Source organism: Poecilia reticulata, chromosome 4 (assembly GCF_904066995.2).
Source record: "Poecilia reticulata chromosome 4, P_reticulata-male-v2, whole genome shotgun sequence".
Classification (NCBI taxonomy): Eukaryota; Metazoa; Chordata; class Actinopteri; order Cyprinodontiformes; family Poeciliidae; genus Poecilia; species Poecilia reticulata.
The window spans coordinates 13,810,468-13,834,048 of record NC_088833.1 but is presented as its reverse complement, the minus strand read 5'-3'; the positions used below and the strand labels follow the sequence as shown (position 1 = coordinate 13,834,048).

At 38.1% G+C, this 23,581-nt stretch overlaps 1 long non-coding RNA gene across 3 annotated transcripts in view; it reads right to left on the bottom strand.

Moving 5' to 3' along the window:
- Positions 1–3,273: 3,273 nt before the first annotated feature.
- Positions 3,274–23,581, bottom strand: part of LOC103463463 (uncharacterized) — a 102,909-nt gene continuing 82,601 nt past the window's right edge. For 2 of the 3 annotated variants that reach the window (XR_533517.2, XR_014087270.1), the window contains one exon: positions 20,855–21,320. This is a non-coding gene — a long non-coding RNA (uncharacterized LOC103463463). Of the gene's footprint in view, positions 5,556–5,651; positions 5,710–17,062; positions 17,175–20,854; positions 21,321–23,581 lie in introns of those variants that run through there. The other variant, XR_533515.2, reaches the window with a different exon arrangement.

Sequence of the window (23,581 nt, the reverse complement as noted above, 5' to 3'; positions counted from 1 at the left end):
TTGCATGAGTTGACTTCAAATCCTGCACTGTTTAAAACAAATTAAAAGAGGACATGCCAGATGCTCTGTTGTTGAAAAAACAACATTATTTGGGGACAATAATACATATATATATTTATATATATATATATATATATATATATATATATATATATATATATATATAGTTTGTAAGACTTGCATAGTTTTGTGCAATGCATACAGCATTACTCATATAGTTTTTGCATTATGAAAACATCCCTTTGAAGTCTGTTTTCATTTAGTTGTTGTAGCATGCAATTTTATGTTAATTCATGTCATAATAATTACATTTATGTGTCTATGTCAAAATGATAAAAACAACAAAATGCTTTGCACAAAATATTAAAATGAAAACCACTGCTTATCACCGGATATACAATCTTAAAAGTAGCATTTACAAAAAATGTTTTTATCTGAAAGTTCATCTAAAAAATGTGCATGGTCAAAATATTCATAGCCACTAACAATTTGGGTTTATTTATTTATTTTTATTTTACCAATATGGCCACTCCAACTGTGACTCTTGACAGAGAATTTAAGATTAAAGCGATAGAAATGACTAAGACTTAGGTAATGAGAGCTCACTGATGTCATAATGTTAAGTTGATTTTACATAATCCTGCCTCTTTAATACAATACAAATAAAATCAGATTCTAGTGTTAAGTCAATTTAATTTGTGTGTTAATTCAATTTCATTTGAAATACTTAATCCCAAAAGGAAAAATAAGATATTAACAGCTGTCTTTGACTAAAACCCTAATGCAAACTAAAGGAATTAGTTTTCATTTTGTGCAAAACTAAAAGCACCTGTATCCCTGCAGCCACAGGGAGCCTGTGGCTGCAGGGATACAGATCAAGGCAATTGTTTGTCCTGGTAAAGATTGTGAGGAGTTAACTGTCCAGAGGATATAGAGGTGAGTCCAGTGGTGTGCAGGCAGGCGCCTCAAGTGTTGCTTTGATAACCAGCTCAAGGAAGTTGAACTGAGATCAGGAAGATGAGTACTTAGGAAATTCCTGGAGAAAATGACACAAAGTGGAGGTCATTTAAGATGAATTGAAGTATGCCAGAGAGAAAGGGATGAGGGAAAAGCAAAATCACACAGACTTCTGGAATGAGAGTCCAGTATTCGACTCACTGGTCCCGTGCCAATGTATAGAAAGCAGCTCAGTTTGAGGTTGCTTGCGTCAATGCAGAGAAAACAACCCAGGTCTGAATGGATTAACAGTACTCCCCTAAAACAGTGAACACACCATAAAAGAAAAATAATTTACTTAGGAAAGACTTTAAGATGTTGGCCTTAGATTATCAGCAAATCTTAGAAATCACTGGAAAATGTCCAAGAGACTTGGGAGTTGTCATACCCCAACAAATGTCCAGAAGGCTTAGGCCCCAGGCCCAAAATATGAGATTTTATGCTTTGGTTGTTATTGTGAAACACTGTGATGAATGCAAAGATAAACTCTAGAGCCTGAGAGGCTATATAACGCGACATTGATCTGGTCTGAAAACTTATAAAAATACATTTTGTGGTGTTTCAAATAACTGTCAAGTTGTCATCAGTAGATTTTTATTTCTACTGCAGTATTTCTTTCTATTGAGAAAAAATGGCAAAGTAGTTTTAATTTAGGGGAAATTGACTTGTTTATAGCTTTAATTTATTAAGCTCTGCTTCCTCGAGTATTAAATTTTGCCCTATTTATTTCAGAGCTTTGAACGAGGCTGGGCACTTTTCTCCTCCACTCTAAGCTAATTTTATTTTCAAACTCTCTTTGCATCATTAGAGCTGTGTTTTTGCATTGGCTTTTGTTTAAGAAGTAATGACATATTTACTGCAGGGAAAATTGAGCAAATAAGCAGCTTTGATTTCAAACTTGTGTGTAGATGAAAAATCTTTTGACTCCTTTCTTGAAAAATGGTAACTAAGTTAAGACTTTTAGTCATTTTTATCAACTCAAATTCAAGACTAATTGTATTTCAGGATTATGATGTGTTTCTTAAGGGCCTATCTACTCCAGCAGGTATTTAAGTTTGAGTTTAGCAGCTGATAGTAGCGAACAGTGAAATGGTGTGGAACGGAGATAATTTCTAATCTTTCTTCCTTATATTCTAGTTTTAATTAAGCAAAGACAGCAGAGGAGGAAGAAACACTTCTGCAGTCACTGACAGGCTTTCTTCCTGGACTCTCTTGTAATCGGCTCCATCCAATGTAAAAAGCTTTTCCATCCCTATCAAAGAGATGGATCCCCACACTATGATACTGCCACCACTTTTCAAAGTGAGCTTGTAAAGTCGGAGTGGCGCGCTGTTTTACATTCTCATCACATATACAGCTTGTTCAGTTTTGGTCTTATCCCAGCAGAGCACCTCCCTCTACATGTTTCATGTGTCCTGTCCAAGGTTTATTGCAAACAGGATTTATTTTCCTTTCTTTCGGTAATGGCTTTCTGCTTTGACATTCTTCCTCTGACACTTTCACAAATCAGCTGTATTAATGAAACAACACACAAGTAGACAGTGCGCACTAATTAGTGAAGGCAGTCTGAAGCCTTTTTTAAAATAAAACAGTCGCTATCATTAGCTTATTTTATTATTTCTTATGTGCTACTTCATGTTGTAGCAAACAGCCATGAAACACCAGTAAGACACATTGCCGCTTGTGGTTGTAAAACAACAAAATGTCATGAATACTTTTTAAAGGTATTGTAAATGGAATTATGAGATGTTTTCTTAAGCTTTGTCTAAATACGGTGAGTGGGTATAGAAAAACCCTGCAATCCAATGTATGATGAACTTTTGAACAAATCACACACTCCCAAGAGTTAAGGAAAAAATGATGCAGAGTTTTGAATGACAGCTTCCTGTCCCAGCAGCCTTATAAATATCCTCTGGTATGATTCACTTGATGTAGTACATGATTTTAAAAGCCCTTGTTAGCCACAGCTATGGCTTCCAGATGTTCCAGAAAAAGAAAGAAATTAATCTAATAATCAGGGTGGGCAGAGGTGGCTAGCCCTGGAAGGTGCCGAATGATATCACCACATCTTCATAAATCAGGATCCTGGGTCGGGAATGTGTTTTTCTAAAGAGATCTCAGACCACCCCAGTAACAAAGTATTCCTGGGTGTGAAAGCACACAACACAAATGACCAACAAAACCAAAGCAAAGATCTGTCTCCAAGTTAAAATGAAGATGTGACACAGTATAAAAAATAAAAAATGAAATAAATAAATACACACACACACACACAAGTTGAGTTAATGATGATTATCAGTCATCAAATCAAATGTAATCAAAATACAAGTTTCTCTTTTATTTGAGCCAAGACTTTCAGTCCTTAAATGGAGTTTATTTTCCTCTCGGTCTTTTCCTGATATTTTCCTAGACCTCCACATGCTTCTTTTGTTCGTCGACAGACAGAGCACATTTTATGTGTTTACCCATTTGTTTTGGGGAATGGAGTGGAAAATAATGTTTCCGTGCTAATTTCCCCAGTTCAAAGGGATCAATCTAGGAAGAAAAATTCCCTTACAACAGCCTTAAATTGTCTCAATGAGCTTGATTCTTATCAAACGGGTTCTCGTCTTTGCTACACAAAATCCCATGGAATGCTGCGTTAGAGGCAGTGGAAACTCTGAGCTCAAACAATACCACACTAATAACAGCAGGTATTTTTTCTGACCTGCGTTTTTGAAGACTTCAAATGGAGTTTAATTGTGTTTGCTGCCGGGACAGATGGGATATTTATAGCTGCCTCTACGCTTCATTCCTTTGCAGTAAGCCTGAAGCAGTGCCTCAGACTGGGCTGATGGCTCAGTGCTGTCGAGACATTATTTGCAAGAACACCAAAGAGAATCATTGAGATTCAACAGCCCAGCTGAGTTTGGGATTTAATAAATTGATTTTCTTCCCAAAACAGCCCTATTGACAGTCTGCTACATTCATGGGAAGACTTGCTTTCTCCCATGTATATGTCAAGCACCAAAGAATTTATTTAGACACAGGAGGAAACTAAATGCAACTAGTTTCTGATAGATAGGACTCAAACGTTGCCACTGTGTCCTCAAAAGGACACAGTTGTCCTCGCCCACCGCAGATGTCTTACTCAATGTTTCCTTTCTTCCAGGACTCCAAACTCTGCCAGATTTATCTTCCTCTTTATCTTCTACGCTCTCAGCCACTTCCTCATGCCTAACTCCTAGCTTTTCTCTGTCGCTGCCTTACGTTTCTCTTCCCTATTCACTTCCACTTTATCTCTCTTAACTTCCAAGTTTCTCTGCCATTAACTGTCTCCTATTTTTTCTGTTCATCTAACTCTGCCACCGCGCGCTTCTCTCTCCTCGGAATAAGGTTGCACTGTAATTGTCCAGCGAGAAGCTTATGCACAGGTGAAGGACACATGGCCATCTTCTGACATAAACACAGGGAAACATGTTGACATCAAGGCCACATGGAGTATCAATGATGTTTATACATAGTAATCACCTGAAGGTCTGATTAATGTTTTTGTTAATCAGTGGGACAGGAAGGAATACAGCTGTGACCTGTGTGAGTGACAGGCTGGTGTAAAAACAAAGATCGGTGGTGTGCGTCTCAAATGACTGAAATAAGATACAGTATTTGATATTCAATTAAAGTTTTACTAAAACCTATAGAGAAAACAAATTTATTCATTGACTTTGTAGTATTACACATTTTTGAATGAGGGACAAAAGCTAAACATTTTATCATGAACGTGACCGGCTAAAATTGGTGCTTTAGTTAATTGTTAATTATCTTTAATACATTCTACTTTTTTGTTGTTTGTATCTAAGTATCGAGTAGCTTCACTGCCAACGCAACCCCCATAGGCCTAAATGTTGAGGTTTCGTATGCTTTTTATGTCATCTGGTCAATGAATAAAAACTTTTCCAAATCTCTGAAGCCAAAGTTTTCAAAAAGTGTTTTGTTTCCACGAATTCAATGGGTGCATTTTCTTCCTCTGGCCACAGCATGGCACTCTTCTAATTGAAATCTGACCTCTTTCTAAACAGTTCTGCTCCTTGCTGACATTTTGAGTCAACTCTGGGACATGCTGTCATGCGAGACGCAGCTCTGCATTGCAACCTGTCCTTTTTATTTAGCTTTAAAGATGAATCACGGGCGTGACGAACCGATCACACATGCCTATCAGAGAAGGGACACTACTGCAGGTTCTCTGGGGTTTGAGAGGAGTTTCTTTTGAAAACACAAAACAGCTTGAACAAAATTAATCCCCTTTTCAGCCTTCTCCCTTTTTATTACAGGGCGACTCTCCTGAAGATCCGAGCAGGGCGGTCTCAACGCTCAGATCAGTCCTGCCATCTCATTACTCTCCAAGGGATCTGGGAGGTCAGTGCTATCAAGTGGAGTGAAGCTATAAAATAAATTGAATGTTCTGCTGAGGGAAATGTTGAAGGTGATGGACAGAAAGGGCCTCTTCTCAGAACCACAGCTCTCTTCAGGTCCCCTGGGTGGCACAGACTGGGACCTGGGCTCAGCAGCTGGATGACTGGCTGGAAAGAAAGGTTGCAGACAGAATTAAACATGAGCGTACTCGACCAGTGTGGGATGTTGGCCATCCGTCATTCTCCGCAGTTTTGAAAGGCTACCTGTGCAAATTCAAAGGACCTGTCAGGGATTGGAGTGGACACACTTGGCTGCACAGCGCTGGAATCAGAATTGCAGATGGGATAAGAGAGGAGAAAGCGGAATAGAGCCAATCGATGTGAACGGCTACAGTATAAAACCACAGAGAGAGGCTCTCTGCTTCGAGTGATGTTGGACAAGGATAATTTTAGACTACAGTTACACATGTCATTTTAATGTGATGTTTGAGTTTTAAATATAAAAACATCCCGTTTATGACAGCAAATTACTTCGAGTCACTAAAACCTGAAAGTCATGAAAATGCCTGAAGTAGCTCTGCTTAGTTTAAGTCTTTAGTCAATTTGGAATACAGATGTTTTGAGTTTCTCTGTGCTCAACAGTGTGTCCAGAGAATGAGGACGAAAGCTCATAGAATATTTATGGATTTACTGTAAATATAGAAAAACACAGCGGGGTCTACATTTATAGTTGACTTGCATTTATAATGTTCACATTAGCGTCAATAAAGGAAGTTAATGTAAACAACTTAATGTTCAGATATTAATCTAAAGTTAACACAAACAAATACTGTTAGACACGTTTTAAATCTGAAAAAATGTAGTTTTCTATGTTTTTTATTGGGGATGATGTCTTCATTATTGTCCTAACTTATTCAAAGGTAAGACTTTTTTGTGTTGTTCTGTTTGTGTTTGTCAGATTTTAAATAGGTTTCCACAAAAAATGTGTGTGAAAATACCAACTGTTTAATTGTCCCACAAGTGTTAGGTCTCTTTAATCTGTTGCTTCCTCTGATTTCAGACTGCAGAAAAGACTCCACACACAAAACATGTGCTGACTTTATAAAACACCTGCCTCAAGCCTTAAATTAGATGGTCTGGACCTAGACAAATACTTGGACTAATTCCTTTATCACCACAAAAGGAAAAGCACAATAGAGCACCTCTGACTACTGAGCCAGGGGTCTTTTTTAATGATGGCCTAAATTACAAACTGCCTCTCAGAAATGTGATGGCTATTTGTCTTTAACACAGCCTTTTGGAGTTCTCCTTATCTGCACATTTAAGATTTACACACATGGCTTCACCAACATGATGGGTTAGCCCCTGTGTTTTTGATTATGTTTCCATTAGTGTTTTTCTAAGGCATCAACTTGTAAACTAATTTAGCTTCTGGCGCCCTAAAACTATTCTGGCATGAAAGAGCTATTGCAACATTTGGCTTACAGCCCCTCCTTTTTTCTCCACTGCCAGTAAATGTTTAAATATGTTGCAGTTTTGTTTGAAGGACTGTGTCACAGCACACGGCTAGTCAGCAGATATCTTCGAGATAAGAGCACTGTGTTTACTCAGGTTTTGCTTTTAAACTTGTCTCCAGAGCTGTGGTCAGACCTGTTGCTGGTAACAGACTGGACCTTTGTACTACAAGAGAACCACTTCAACACAGACTCGAAAAGCGCATTTCAAGATTTATATATATATATATATCTGAGATGATTCAGAGGGTACCCAGCTTTACTCTTTACAAAAAAGTCAATTGAGTGATTGAATGAATTGTGCATTTTGGAAGTAGGATAGAAAAAAATGTTTAGTTTGATCAACTTTTTCAATTTTTGTCTATGTAAAAGCGGTATCTGATTCTGAAGAAGTATGAGTATATATATATATATATCTTGTTATGAAGTGTAAATAAATATCTGGATTCAACTGTATCTTCCTCTGCTGACTTGATAATAAACAGACTTCCATCAGAGACTACTTCAAATGATATAGAGCACATTTTTCATCAAATGACTTGCTTCTCCCTTTTGTTTTAAGGTCCTCATTATCACAATAGCAGGAAATGACAGGTGACAGCTTCCATTTAAAAGGGCAACTGTGACTGAATCAAATCAATACTTAGATGGATGACACTGCTCTTCCACGCTAAAAGAACTTCCCTTTGTTTGGAGCCTTCTGAATGTGTACACTTTCACCTGAAACCTGCTCCTTCAAATGCCATGTGCTTCATCACTGCCAATCTTTGATTACTTCTTCCTCATTAGTTCCTTATCCGAAAAACCATGACTTTTCAGCCAAGGGTCATTATTTTGAGAGCGACATTAAAAATCACTCTTCTGACAGGTTGCTTTCTTTATAAATGTGACAAAAGTCACATACATAGTGCAGAATTGCACTATGTATTGCAATTGACAGGTAATAGGACCTCAACAGCTAAGCTCCAGTACTAATCCTTAATCTTTGCTACACATCAAAAAAACTTCACTGTAGTTAGACTGGAGAGATGTATAATCTAATCATTTCTATGTCTGCCCAGTGCATGTGTTGTGTTGTCTCTTTGTTTTCCCTTTGATAGACTGTCAAATATTTCATCTACTACATCCCTAATAAAACGCTAGCTGCTAATCAGCTTAGTGTTGTTTAAAGATTTGATGGCCCTAGAAAATGTGGCCATGTCAGACAGGAAGATGAACAGAGAAAGAAGGGAAAAGACTTGCAAAGTCCACATGTCAGGAGTCAAACCACAGGTGGCTGCATCAGCGTCTAAGAGCACCTGAGAGCACACCACTACCCTCTGGCAACCACTAAAGACAAATCCCCAAACTGGTTTTATTGGAACCATTCTATTTTCAAGTCCCACCACTTTGGATAAAACTACTACTGAAATCCAAGTATAGGTGCCATTTTGTCACATGAAATGCTACGTGTGTAAATTGTGAGACTAGACTTGTTTTACTGTACTTCATATGTGTTTTTCCAAAACATCTTTGATTACTTGACTAAGTTTGCATGTAATTATCTTATATGTTTATATGAAAAACTTTAGTGAGCTGCAATAACAGGAATACTGAAAAACAAGGACAACATATCTCCAAGTCATTTACACATTTACAAGTTGTTGTTGTAGAAGTGTGAAGAAAGCTTGTAGTGTGTTCTACCACTTACGTACATCTTCGATGGGAAGTACCTGGAAATTCAGCATCTTCCTCACACATGCATATGGAGAGAAGCAACACTAGCATCATAGACAAACAGGATTCAGCTTTATTGTGGAAAACAAAACTGCTGGGTTTTACTTATTCCAAATAAATCCAATATTTTGGAATGCACTATAAGAAATATGCCACAAGAACTCCTGTTAAATTCTGTTCTAATGGTACCGGTCTTAAAAGTCTGCAGAAAAACTGTCCTTGTAAGGATTAAGAAGTCATTATCTTCTTCAGAGTTTTTGACTGGCATAATCTAAAGTATTAAGACATTTTTGTGTGGGAGTTTTTAAGGTTCAGGTTTGCAATTTAATGCATGAGCAGACATCTTTAGTGGAAACCCTTTTTCTCATTATAAGTTATTCTTTGCAACTTGCTTGATTTGGTTTCCCAGGAATTCCTGCATGGTTCAATTTTATTTTCTTTCTAAAAGACAAAGAGGTATGAATATATCATCTGGTCACTCCTTTAATTTTGTGGTATGGAAATGCATTTTTTTAAATAATATTCCATATTATGAAGAATATGCTCCTTTTTTCTTGAAATTGGTAAGGAAGGAAGATGGGACGTGGTTACAGAGCTGAATCTGGCTTGGATACTGTTAAATTTTAGAGGTTAGACTTCACATTTGTCTTCTGCAGAGGGACAATGTCTGGTCTTATCTTGCTTCCCCAGTGTTGGGCTTATCTCAGCTTTGGTTTTGCACTTATTCTTGGACAGAAGAGTACACCAACTGCACTATGCTCAGTCCAAGGCTATGGAGGCTTTGCAGCAGGCTGTGACTCATGCCTATATGCATGAGTAATCTACTTTCTCATTACATGTGGGTTAGACCCATTTATCCACTTCACTTTTTCTGGAAAACCCACTATCCACGTTTAAGGGAGACGTCTCTTCCAACTCCATAGCAAATTCATCAAGCTAAAAAAAATGCTACAACTTTTGTTTTTACTTGTTCACTTCAGGGATGCCACAGGCCTGTATGAACTTTTAAAAATAAACAGCGTAGATCAAGCCTGAGATTTCCACTGGATCAATTAGGATCCTCCAAAGGATCGGATGTTGCTGAAATTTGAAAATGTATAAATAACTTGAGAGATCTGATTTAGCTTAGTTGTCAAGTGAACACATTTCGTCACAATGTACCCCATTAGACTTGTTTTGTTCCCAAGCGAGCAGAAAATATTTTTGCCGTTACCTCCTGTGCTTTCCCTCCAGCTTTTACTCTTGCATGTAGATGGCATAAAGTGTTTATGACCCCACGTCCCAGAGGTCACATTCAGACTTTCATTCATTACTCTGTCATGTCAAGCATTTTTATCGGCTTCTCCAATCCTATTCATTTATGCGACTGAGGTGGTTAAACAAAAATGCACTGAGAGGTGGTGACCCTGACCTTTGTTCAAACAGAAAGGCACATACCAATGTCAAGGCAATAAGCAACTTCCTCCTCAGAGCAAGCAGTCGTCTAAACAGGAGCATTTGCTTACAAGTAATTTATCGCCCACAGTACATTAAGCAAGAATAAAGCCATCCAACATGACTTGCTCGTGTCGATTATAATGCTATTACTTATAATAAAGCCATGAATTTCTTTATCATATCTTAATCAGTTTGGTGCAGTCATAACAAAGATAATAAGGTAAAATAGCTATGCAATGCACTGAACCACACGTTCTTTCCCCAGATGAAGGGAACTTGCACTTCCTCTTAGTAATTGTACAGGCCCACGCATGTGTTGGAATCCTGGACCCTCACTCCAACTATTTCCGGTTATAAATAAGCACTCAACCTTTAAACACCGATAGCAACAGTTCATTGTGTCTGCTTCCTTTTCCACCATGAACACTGATAATTAAATTGTCCACGCAGAACGATAACACATTTTAATGTAATTAAAAGATTGCAGATGTGGAAGCTTGCAGAAAATCCAAGTTCTTATACTCAGTTTCTAAATATATTTGCATCCAAAAGTTCATATTGCGAGTCTTTGAACCATACAGTTTGAGGTATTTGGATTTGTAAAAAGAAAACTGGACGATGCTCATACTTGCACCATTAGAGGCACTGAAACATACTTTCTCGGAAAGCCAAGATGGCCCTGCGCCTCCTGGCCAGCAGCACGGGGCATTGTAATTGTTCCATAGGCTTCAATACCTGGAACTGGTGGGCTCACTAGTTCTTCCGAGAACTAATGAGCCCACTGAAGCAAAAAAAAAAACTAACAAAAAATATTATCTTAGATCATAAAGTACACTAAGGTAGAACATGGGTAGTAGACAAGTGAAAAATAAAATAAACATGTTTACACAACTACAGTGCAAGAGATGAATAATCATTATACATGTCTAGTTTAGATAAAAAAAACATCTAAACTAGATGTCTGTTTTAGAAACAAAGTAGGAGTTTTCTTTATGTGTTTTAATAGTTTAAAAGTTAAAACCGAAAGCCCAGTTTGACTAATGAGTTTTATTTAACAGACTCTAGATGATAAGCAAGGTCCACCCTGCGTATTGATGTGTTTTAAAATGACAACAAATTTATGATTTAACTGTGTAGCAGACGAAAACATTGCTACTTTGAAAATCAGCCCACTCTTTATATTTGGAGTTTATTCACACCTCACAGCTGTTCAGTACATCTGCTGCCATCAGAGGGTCTTTGATTTGTGAATACTTACCATGCAGCTTCTTAAAACTCCAAATGTCAGTTTGCTGTTTATAAAGTTAGTTAAAAGTAACACATGGACTTTTTTTTCGATTATAGACTGAAGTATTTTGTTAAAATGTCAACTGCTATATCACTACTTAAGATTTAATACATTTTGAGTTAAACTTTTTTTTAAGTGTACCAGGTTCTAATTTAGTCTATGTAAAATTAGCTATAGTAAGACTTGCACAAGTCTTACCAAAGATGAAATCATTTTAGAATTCAAAGCAAGTCTGCCTTGCTTTCCCCATGTCTGGTCCCAATAGCTTATAAAAGCAGAATGATGTCACTTGTTGGGTTTTCTGTGTCAGAGCAGATGTGGAGGTATGGATAGTGGAAATTTCCTTGTTGGATAACTTACTTTATTTAAGCATAGAATTATAAGAAAAAAATGTGAGACTGATGAATATGTAATATCTGATTAAGCTTACAAATGTCCAGAAAGGAGCACCAGGTGTAAAACGTTGTCTTTTTACAATCAGGGAGACTAATCATCCATCCATCCATCCATTTCCTTTACACCATTGTCCCTAATGGGGTCGGGAGGGTTGCTGGTGCCTATCTCCAGCTAACGTTCCGGGCGAGAGGCGTGGTCACCCTGGACAGGTTGCCAGTCTGTCACAGGGCAGCACAAAGACACACAGGACAAAAAACCATGCACACACACTCACAACTAGGGGCAATTTGGAGAGACAAATTAACCTGACAGTCATGTTTTTTGGACTGTGGGAGGAATCCGGAGTACCAAGAGAAAACCCATGCATGCACAGGGAGGACATGCAAACTCCATGCAGAAAGACCGGGGCCGGGAATCGAACCCAGAACCTTCTTACTGCAAGGCAACAGCTCTACCAACTGCGCCACTGTGCAGCCAGAGACTAATCAAAGAAGGCGAAATGCAGACTGAAGAAGTGGCTATGAAACTATATCAGTTGGTGGGCGATGGTGGTAGGAGTTCGTCCTATAATAGGTGGGTTGCCAGTTCTAGTTTCTGCTCCATCCATCTCTGGTGTTGTGTCATTGGGCAAGACACTTCAACCACCCTGCTGGTGGTGGTCAGAGGACACGGTGGCACTGGTGCATGGCGGCCTCCCACTGGTGCATGGCGGCATCGTAGCCACAGCTGCCCCAGGGCAGCTGTGGCTACGATGTAGTAGCTTACCACCATCAGTGCATGTGTGAATAAATGACTGAATATAGTGTGAAGTGCATTGGAGTTCATAAGCCCTATACAGGTACAGGCCATTTACTATTTTATTATGTGAAGCCATGCAGAAGTAATGCTAAGAGAGAATATTGTTTAGTTACTTAGTTATGGTAACATTACTTAAACTTAGCTTACTTTTCTTTGTGTTTCCTTTTTAAGAACTGCTATAGTCTAGTTTTCAGGATTTGGTACACTGTAAATTTCTCTTCCTAGTCTTAAGTTGCAACCAATATTTCTATCATGCATTTGCAGTCACAGTATACACACTAATTTTTGAGTGTGATTGATTTTTTTTTTCATTTGTAAAGAACAGTAATAACTTTTTTGTAACAAAAACAACAACCAGAGTCAAACACAAAACCTTCCCACAATAGCAACCAGGGAATTCAGATTAAGATGGAATAAATGGTAGATATGCCAAAAATGCACTATTTATTCACCAGTGTCTTATACACAACTAATAAGGGTGGATTAATGACAGTAAAAATAATATCATTACAACAGTTCATAGCAAAAATCCCAACTTTAGGCACAATTTCCCAGCAACCATACAAGGATTAGCAATGATATTTGTCCACGTCCCTCATATTAAAAAACAATTAAGACATTTTAGTGATATTTCCACAGTTGTGGTCTGGAATGGTCTTGATTCAATGGTCTTGAATCCTCAATGTCTAAAACCAGGACAAGATTGAGTACAAACCCGGTCGAGTCCGAGATGAGACGGAGACCATCAAAAAGTGGTCGTCAGACCGAGACTGACCTCGGTTACTACATAAATAAAGTTAATTGAGTTGCTTGAATTGCAATAAGTAACTGAAACACAAATTTTGCTTGGCAGAATATGGATTTCTGTACTTTGTACAGTTCCTTTGATTAAAGCAGTGCTGTTCAAAGTCGGTCCTTCAGGGCCGGTATTTTTGCATGTTTCACAAGTTCTCTCCCTGTGGGTAGCTACTGCCTCAGCATGTCAATGTTCTGCAGAGACCTGCTAACAAGCTACCATTTAATCCAGGTGTGTTGAACCAGGAAGAGAACTAAAACATGCACAATCCGGGCCCTTGAGGACCAACGTTGGACAACACTGGATTAAATATTTTAGGCTAGTCTGTATTTATTCAACAAAGAAATATTGAGATACTTTGGTTCTATTGCATCTACAAGCCTAATTAAAGTTTCACTGGTAGTGATTTGACTTGTAAATTAATAAACACTGAGCAGAATCTCTTAATCCAGGGGAAGATGGAGAAAAGAGAAATAGCAAAATACGTCGTAAATTACTCTGCATTTTTTTTATCATACAGTCAACATCTAATTGTCTCTCTGATGTGAAAATATCTTAACATTTTACAGTTGTACAAATGGTGTTTTTGCTGTTTTTTGTTTTTTTTGGTCTGGTTTCCAAGCAAAAAAAGAGTTGAATGGGAAAAGTTTACATGTTTCAGATGTGTATTAGGAGAAAAAAAAAACTGTAAAGTACAAGAAACGAAGTACACTGATGAATTCTCCATAATTAATGTTTTTTGAAGCTATGAGTCATGGAATTTCTCATAAACATTGACTTTGCTTCCTGTTTTAAGTGCATTCCAGAAAAGTCCAACATGAACTTCTTTGTGGCTTTAAATTAGATGTTTTACGAAGAGTGTCAAAAAAAAAAGAAAAAAAAAAAGAAAGAAAAGCCAGATGGTACCCTTGGTGTTATCACCCTGGCATATGGGTCCTTTTCAAGCACATTCAGAGCATTGTTGTGTGTCTAGTATTCCTCTCCAGGACCCACAAACACTGGCACTGCAGTCACAGCCACGCAGGCATGCCTTCATGTGGCCAGGCGTCACCATTCTACCAGCCTTGAGTGCATCCTCTGTTGCTCTAAATGGTTCCTGTGGTTTTATATTAAATGGGAAGAGGGGGGGGGTGTCAAAAGCCACAACGGTTTTAGCTGGTATGACTCAGGATATTCATTATCGTATGCTTTTATTTAAAGCAATGTGACTACGGTAAATCCTAGCCTGCTGCCTTTGCTGTTTGCACTTTTCTTTTAACAAGCAATAACGTCTTACCAACTTAATAGATAATTCGCTTTTGAAATATAATCATCAGGCTTAGTGTGTGTATTAAAAAGTTAAATAGAAGCCATAAACTGGAAGCATCTAGAGCTTTGCAGTCCTAAAAGTAACTTTCACTGTCTGCACGGGAGGTAACTAATTTATCTGACACTTTGTTAAACTACAACCTCTCCCCAGTGAATGCTGAAGATAGGCATCAGCCCATCCTGTGCTCACGGTATTGAAGGAGCAGTATTATATATTTTCCAGGCATATATTGCCATTTTACAGCACAATCAAGGAACAATGTTACTTTTATCACCTCCCATCAGGCCACTGCGTGAACCGGGACTTTTTCTCTAGAGAGAATAAATTATCTGTGCCCTCCAAAGATAACACTTTCACAACACTTAACTTTAACATTTTAATATGAACTGAAGGCAGAGGAGTAATACAGAATAAGCAGCCTTCTGGTGCTTCTGCCTATGATTACTCATGAAAACATGTTATCCTCTGTCCTTGCTGCAGGGAAACCCCGTACATAGACTCATACAGTCTTTTATCTCTGTCTAGCCTGGTTTTATTGACGGAGCACTGACTGTTGTGGGTGAGTTGATGTCCAAATGTAAGATATATAAGGGGTGAACAAGGAACAGCAAAGTTATAATTGGTGATTAACAAATGTGGTAAAATAACCAAATCACTCTTGTTTGACATTATATGTGTGAAATGGCAACAATGTTTTTTTTTAAGAAAATAAAACAACATGATGATGCTTTAACAGACTTAGGAGAGAAAAGACAATAAATGTGGATGACTTTAAATATCCTTCTAAAACTCCTTATAGATTCTAAGCTTACCTTCAAAAACATATTACAAAGGTTTGTCATATTCTGATGTTCAGTTCATCCAACTTTTAAAGTACAAGAAACTCATCGACAACAGAAGGAGTCAAATATTCTTGAACGGAAATATTTTGTCTCACTTGTTTCATATGGAAGTTTATATGTTTTTTCTCCACAATAACATTTTATTCAATCTTCAAGTATCTTTGATGGACAAAAAATAGCATTTACCGTCTGTTTTTTTTTTTTATGTCAACACTGCTTGTTTTTTCTTTCTCCTCCTCCTGAAGGCTGATAATTGGCTCTCGTTCACATTGGAAGCTCATTAACACCTCGTCAGCACCCAGAGGATGAGCATTTCATTGATTAGATTCCTACCAGGAGTAACGTCAGACACCCTCAGATGCTCAGTTTGTTTCCATATTTCTGACTGCTTGTTAATGAGATGGAGGAAAGCAGTAGGATTTTGCTGACTCTTTCCATGCTCAGAAGTTGTGAGCCAGTCTTATAATTACTAATTTACTCTTCCTCACACCCAGCAAGCTTCCAAGACGCTGCTGAGAAGCACCACTAGGAATAAGCCTGGCCTTAATATCTCATTAAAGCAACAAAGGGAAGGCTATAGGTGGAAGCATTTAGCATTTAGTTCATGAAACCTATTGCAATCTACATGTTAGATTAATTTATGTCCTAAATTTATAATGTCCGCCTGGATATTTTTTGCTTGTTTTAATTGTACGCAGTTCTTAAATGTCTTGTGAGTAAATAAATTTGCCCATTTATCCATAAAAACTGGAGCTTTTAACATCTAGCAAGTCATTTTCTCAATTTATTGTCTATGAAAAGAGTGCCTCTCACATTAATTTCACTTCCTGCCACAATGGGTGAAATTACCGTAATAAACCGACATTGAATGGAAAGCTCCCCTTTTAGAAACCGTTGAAATTTTTCAGATAGAGCAAAGTGTAGCAGAGTTACGGCACTGCAAATTTGACTGGATCACTGGCGCTCTGTTTAGGACTTAAAGGTTTTTAAAGAAAGCCAATCAAAATCTCAAAATGTTGTAGAATAAACATTGTAACTATCTTAATTATTAGATTTTAAAAGTCAAACATTTGCTGCATAAGCGTATATATACTACAGCTAAAGTTCTACTTTTTTGTAAGGTGAAAATCAGACAATTATAAGCAAGTTATCAAATATCCCACCAAGCCACAATTGTAAAATGAAACTCAAATGACCTAACCGTGAACATGCCTAAAACTACTTTATTGAAGTGCTGTTTGACTAAATACCACTGGTTTGGTATTTAGTGGATTTACACTTTTCACATGGAGTTGTGGCCCCAACGCGTCTGAGAATACCAGGGTGTCCATTGTAGTCTGATGGAGCTAAATTGACCCTTAATTCCAGAAGTGATGTCAAGGACAAGAACAACACAGTACATCACCCAACGTGAAACATGATGACAGCGTTTTGCTGTAATTATTGACAGCACCAAATACCACTTAGTTTTGAAAATAACTGCTAGAGACAGCTAACGATGCAGCTATAGTCAGAGGAATTTCCCTTTTCAGCAGATGAGAAAATCCAAACATCCATCCAAGTCAAAAGAATTACTTACCCTGGAGAGAATGGAAGTTTTGGAATGTCACAGCCAGCGCCCATAACCAAATGTGACAGAAGATCTTTGAGGTCACGTGAGGAGGGTTGTTGACAAGACATGTCCTCATGATCTGATAATTTAGGAGAAGTGAACAAAGAAGTGGATTTAGTTAAGATGAATCATGTCAATAGTCTCCTACCAAAGAAGACCAAATGCTTGTAGAGAGTTTAAAGGTTCAACAAGCAGTGCTTAATGGTGGGCACACTAAATGTAACCAAGTTATCATAGCTTTTTTATCATTATTAGTCATTATTTGACATTTTTGAGCTGAATTGTTTAAGACAAATATCATAAGAAATTTGGATTATAAAACATATAAAATGCAGGTTAAGATGCCTCTTCCCTACCAGGACACTTTATTGTGAATTTTGCAGTTGGATCCCATTCATCACTGGTCCTGTAATGGCGTTAAGGTACCAGATCCTTCTGTGAGAACATTGTTTAAAATAACCAGAGATCACCTGTGACTCTTTATATAGTACATAGCTCATATACATAGCTCAACAACAAGAAAAAAAGAGCAAGCATAAAGACAGATTGAGATCTGAAGGTCTTGCTTGCTGTTAGTAATTAGAACTTTGCTGTAAGCAGGTACATCTGCGCACATCACATCAAAGCTTTGTGACAGTCCTGATTTTTGTCAGTGCTACAGATGTCAAAACAGGCATTTGTGATTCACAGAACACCTACTAAGGTTTTCATGAAGTCAATCTGAAGAAAAGGGGTGTTTCTTTATACGGCAAAACTTTTCATTATCCAGATTGAAGTTTGATTATATTACTCAAACCTGACACACGGCCAAGAGTGCTTCTTCTGCTGCAACTTACAATCCATCTTAATGGTTACTTTTCATAGCTTCTTCTCATATATGTTTCTGGTTCTCACACTGTCTAACTTGCACTCAAATCCACACTACTACTTTCACTCTCACACATTGTGCCCTGAAGTAACACCTCTGCCTTTTGCCCTTTCTTGCTCCAGTCTGTCTTCCTCACCCTGTTCTTCTTGTACTCCCTCCACTCCTTCATCCGCATTTGTACACCTATATCTTATTTATCCATTCCTCTTAGATAAGGTCTCGGGAGATGAGAGACATCTGCTGAATCTGCTTTGAAGATGTGTCACGTTGCTCAATTATGTGTGGTGCCAAGGTCTAGTTTGCATTTGGTGACATGGAGAGAGCATCGCTAACAGGTGGCGGGAGAAGACATGCGTGTCAGGCTGTTTGATAAATAAAATATATTATGGTAATGTTACTGAGGAAAGGGAGAGATGTGACTATTAGTGAATTGGCTTGCACTGCGCCCACATTCAGAGAGATGGGACTTTAGGAGGTGGATGGTGGAGAAACATATGCACACACTCACAAGCACTAAAAACATAAATACAGTGAAGCACCCCCTTGCCCCCTTGTAAATGTGTAAATGCGGGCATATGTTTAATCTTCTACTGTCAGTGGATTTGCATACGTGTCTGAATACAGACTTCAGAAACGCTTATTTGTTAAAATGAATGCAAATCAACTGCCGCGTTGAAGGACTGCCATAAGAGCCACGGATACTGGCTTGACTGGTGCTGGCAGATGGAGGCTTGCTTCCTCTGTGGGTGTATCCCATTACTCTTCTGAAACCCTGGGCCTTGTGCTGGACAGAAGTTGGACAGGCACTCTACCATCAAGCCAAATGAAGAATGTGTATTTAATGAGGAAGGCGGGAGTGCAGGGTGGAGGGTGAGAGGGAATGAATTAAAACTAACATCTTGAAATCTTTTACACATGCAGGCATGCAGACAACGTGCAAGGCAAAAATAAAGACTCTGGACAACAAGCGCCATAGTTCAGCCTCTCCCAAAAAAAGCACACACACAGCCAATGTGAGAGGTGACCAGAGGTCAAAGGTCTTTGGACTGGAGGGCATCTCATCTAAAAAATGGGAGCCGAGCAATTCATCATGCATTTGGTCTCCCGGCACACATTATCAGTCTTTGGTGTCAGAGAGACTCCATTCCGCTAATGGTTGTGCTTTGGAGCTAAAAGGATATATTAAAAGGAAACTGAAAACCAATTCCTGAGTCTCGACTTGCCAGTTTTCGGTACATTTAATGGCGATGTTAAATACATTACATCAAACAATAGCCAGGCACCTCATAAAATAATAAAGCTAAAACATTTTACATTCATTTGTTGTATTTTCAAACAACTTTTTTTCATATATAGCTTTTTCCAAAAGTGTCTCCTGGTGAGGTCGGCATTTTGACTTGTCAATCACATCTCTGATGAGAAGGGTACGATGAAGCTGGGATGAGGTTAATATATGACAAACAAACAAGAGAGAAGGGGGCCTTCTGTTCTGCCGTGATACCTGTCTGCTAGTGGGAATCAGGCCCATATGTGTTATGGGTAACTCCCAGTGGAAGCCGTGACTCCGGGGGTCATGCTGGGGCAGCTTCGTACTCTCTTCATTGCACACAGCTGTGCTTGCAACGCAAAAAGCCCTCACCTCTGACCTCACGACCGCCTAGTACACCTTTGCAGGAATGTTGGATGATTGGCTACTTCGCTCCCCTTTTCATTTCCTGTCGCTTCAGTTTTCGCTAACAGCCTTGTGAGTCTCCCAAGTGCCTACCCACCTGGGTCTTAAAGGGATTTTCTGGGCTATCAAGGACAGGCTCGGGGTTTAAATATGAATTATGAATGGATTTGAGCAGAACAGTAAATCAATAATGTTTGCACGGGAATGCATTACACTTGTGCCACTCATTATTCATCAAGCAACAACGGAAAACTAATCCCTGGTATTCATGTTAGAAAACAGTTAAACACTCTGACACATTTTGGTTTTGAACTTAAAGGTCATATGTGCTTCAATATTTCATCACAAAGGATGGATTACAATTACATTTCAAGGATTTTCTTGGACAATTTGAAGGAGAGTGGCAGGGCGCAACAGCTGAAGTCATATTTATTTGACACATTTACTGCATACATTTCATCTTTGCAATTATGCGAAAAAAAAATCTTTAAAACACAGTAAATATATAATTTATTCAATTTACCAGGATGTCAGTCACAGCCCTGACGATTGAGTCCGTTTCTTTCAGTGCTTATTTGCACATCTAATCAAATAGGAAATGAGCATTGTATTTTGTGTAATGTAAACACAGTAAGAAGTTTGATTGTACTGCAAATTTGGTGCTTGAGTAAGGGGTTATTTAATAGATTTTTTTTTACTTTTAACTTCTCAATAATTCAGGAACGTATTTTGAACGTATGTCAAAATTTAAAATGCTTATTCATTACCTAATTTCCATCTACAATGCACATGCATTATTTAAAATAAAGTTTGATATTCAATAAATGCTTATTTTTTTTGAAAAAATATGCACAAAAAAAACTACAGTTTTATGGGATTTTGGGGTGGTGGTTATTACCACCTTAGTGCTGCTGAAGGAAGGGTTTTCAAAATTAGAGTTTCAAGTAGATGGAAAAAAAAACTAATTTCCCTTTTACCAAATCTTACAGTTGAACGCATGAGAGCTGGGTTTCTGTGTGCTATTATTTACTAGAGATCCTTAAAGTTTATTTTAGTAATACAAGTGAAATTACACAGAGGATTCTTCAAAAATAAATCTTTGGGGTCATTCGGTGAGTTCGTTCCTCTCCTCACAGTGGATGAATCTCAGTCTAAATCTGCCTTGAATCTGGCATTTGAGTCTGTCTGGCGTGATGTTTTTAGAAAATCCAACACCCAGTACAGCTGGATCTGCACTTTATTCCGCAATTTGAAGACTGTCAGAAAACAAGAAACACATGGTTGTTTGAAATATTAAAACAAGGTCATTAACATAGATTGAGGCAAGACTACTTTGAGTGGTATTTTTTCTTAGAGAATATAAAAACCAGTCTTTTCTGTAAGAAACCCCTCTGCATTAACGGCTATGCTCCTTTAAGGGGACGGAAAAACGGGAATTTAGGCTGCCACAGATGATGGATGGATGGTGTGGTGTAGATGAGGTGAGATGTGAGACGTTTGCTCCCTTTTCCTTTTTCATCCCTTCTGGGGCCAAACAAAGACGAAGGAGAGTCACGTTTGAACTGGTTGCCTTTGTTATTCGTCCTGTTTGAGGCGAGGTTCAGTTGTCACTTAGACGTCTGGGACAAATCCATTAGCTCTGCAGTATCTTGACTCCTGAAGGCGTCACCTTCGTCTGTGTCACTCTGCAGGCGAGCAATGGAGACGGACACAAATAAACTCAGACGCACAGAGAGAAATGTAGCAAGAGTCAATAAAAATATCTCAGAGCAAACATAAGTAGGATTCAAGAGTTGAAAACAGGAGTTCCTGGTAAGCAAACAGACACAATGCTTTACTAGCATGTAAATACTCTTTAACCACACATTTTGTTGAATTTTAATAGGACTTCAGTTGCTAGAACAACACAAATTAGCTAATAATTTTGAAATGAAGGGAAAATGATACATAGGTATGAAAATTTGTTAACAAATTTGTGATCTGCATACTTTGAATTTGATGCTATACACAGAATCCAGTGGTATGCTCCATCTACTGAAGCAAATCATCTTTGTGACTCTACGCCTGGCTTTAAAAAAATGAGATGTAGAATTTTCTCCATCATTTTGACAGAAATGTTCAAAACAAAATCTGTTATAATCTAAACAGCAGTTCCCCTTCTCAAAGAGGACACCACCCCAGTCTGCCAATCAAGGTGAACTACCCCTGAAGTCCATGCAACAGTGCAAAGTCTTCTTGCTTCATGTTATACCATGACAATTTTTCATAAACTCAAGTCTTTGTAAAATACATGGGATTATATTTTCAAGCTGTTTGGCCAACTTTTTGCAGATTATTATAATTTGTAAGATCTTATAATAAGATCTTACAAATTTTTGTCCTGACTTTTGTCCTGACTTTTGTCTGTTTTGTTCTGACTTGACAAAACAGGACATGAAATAGATGCATTGCATCTGCAGCAAAGCATGAATTTTTCCCAACAGAGTACAGTCCACATTAAAATCAAGACAAGTTTAACTAGTTAGTATCATAGCACTTACAGAGACCAAGGGGACAGTGATAAATTCCTAGATGCCATATTAAGCTGTTAGGGACCGACTATATAGCCTATAGTTTGCTTACAAATCACAGCTGTACAAATGCCAGACCCAATACAATCATTTTCTCAACAGAGGAAATAGTCCTCCCTCAGTAGTTAACCCTTCTTGCATGATGTAAAAATAAATATGAAATGCCAACAGTCGAGGAAACAACAAGGTATTCCTTGAGTTTAAATAAACCTAACCTTTTGTCCTGCTGCTACCTCTTTGTGGAAGTCTGCTACTATGACGATAATGAATAGGATAGAAGTCATTTAAGAACAAACAAGGGAGCTATTGGAGACATAAAACGGAAATTCTCACCATTGCGGTTCATATTCTCCACTTCCTCAAGAACACTAGTTTTTACTTCTTGTGTTGAAAGATTTAGTAGAAGGAATGTGTTGCAGTGCTCGGTAATAAGTATGTTGTTAAGGGGAGGCAGTATGACCCTGGATCACTTTAACTTCACTGTGGATCAGTCACTGACTGTGGCTTGGTTAGAAAACCGAGCCACATCAAAAAATTAAGTAAAACATCTGATTTCATAATTTGTGTGCATTTTTCCAATAGGCACAAAGTCCCATTCATGTGGTACTCAAAGAAGGATAAATCAAATACTCAAGCACCACTTGAGCCTGAAAGCTGGACTTGTAGAGTCCTGTGTAAATAACACATTGTTTGGCTGTTAGGACGTTTATGTAAGAGTCAGGGTATTCCACTAACATTAATTGCAGCATGTCATGTAATTCAGTGCTGAAAATTTAGTATCGTTTTTGATGTTTTCAGTTATAACGCTCTTCATTGTGGTAACACAAGAGAAAACTTTTTAGATCCACATTATTTGTCTGTTCTCCCTGTTTGGTGAGAAGTCACAGTTTTCCCACATGTATTTGCGTAAAGCTCTACAAAAATATACAAACACTAATAACTTTATCTGATTATCATCTGGTTCTGGGCTTTTGAACTTAGGGTCAGAGGTCATTCTAGGGGTAATAGACACAATAAGTCCTTTTCTAACTGGTAATTTCAAAGAGTTTTTGTAGTCCTCTTGAAATTGAATCCACTTGACCTGAAAGGGAACTTCTGGGCTGTTGATGAATCAACTACTAAATTAGACAAAAGCAATAGATTATCAACTCAAACCACTACTAGTAGATTGCTAAAAATGACTGCATACTCTGCAAATTCTTCTTATTCATTATGCATGCACATGCTATTGACAGAGCAGTCCATGTGAAGCAGGAGAACGCCTTTTCTGTTGTCTGTTTAATGAAAGCAGTCAGTATAATCAAGAAGAATTTGATCATTCGGTCACTTAAAATTACTTAAACTGGAGCATCACGTTGGAGGCATGATTATCAAAA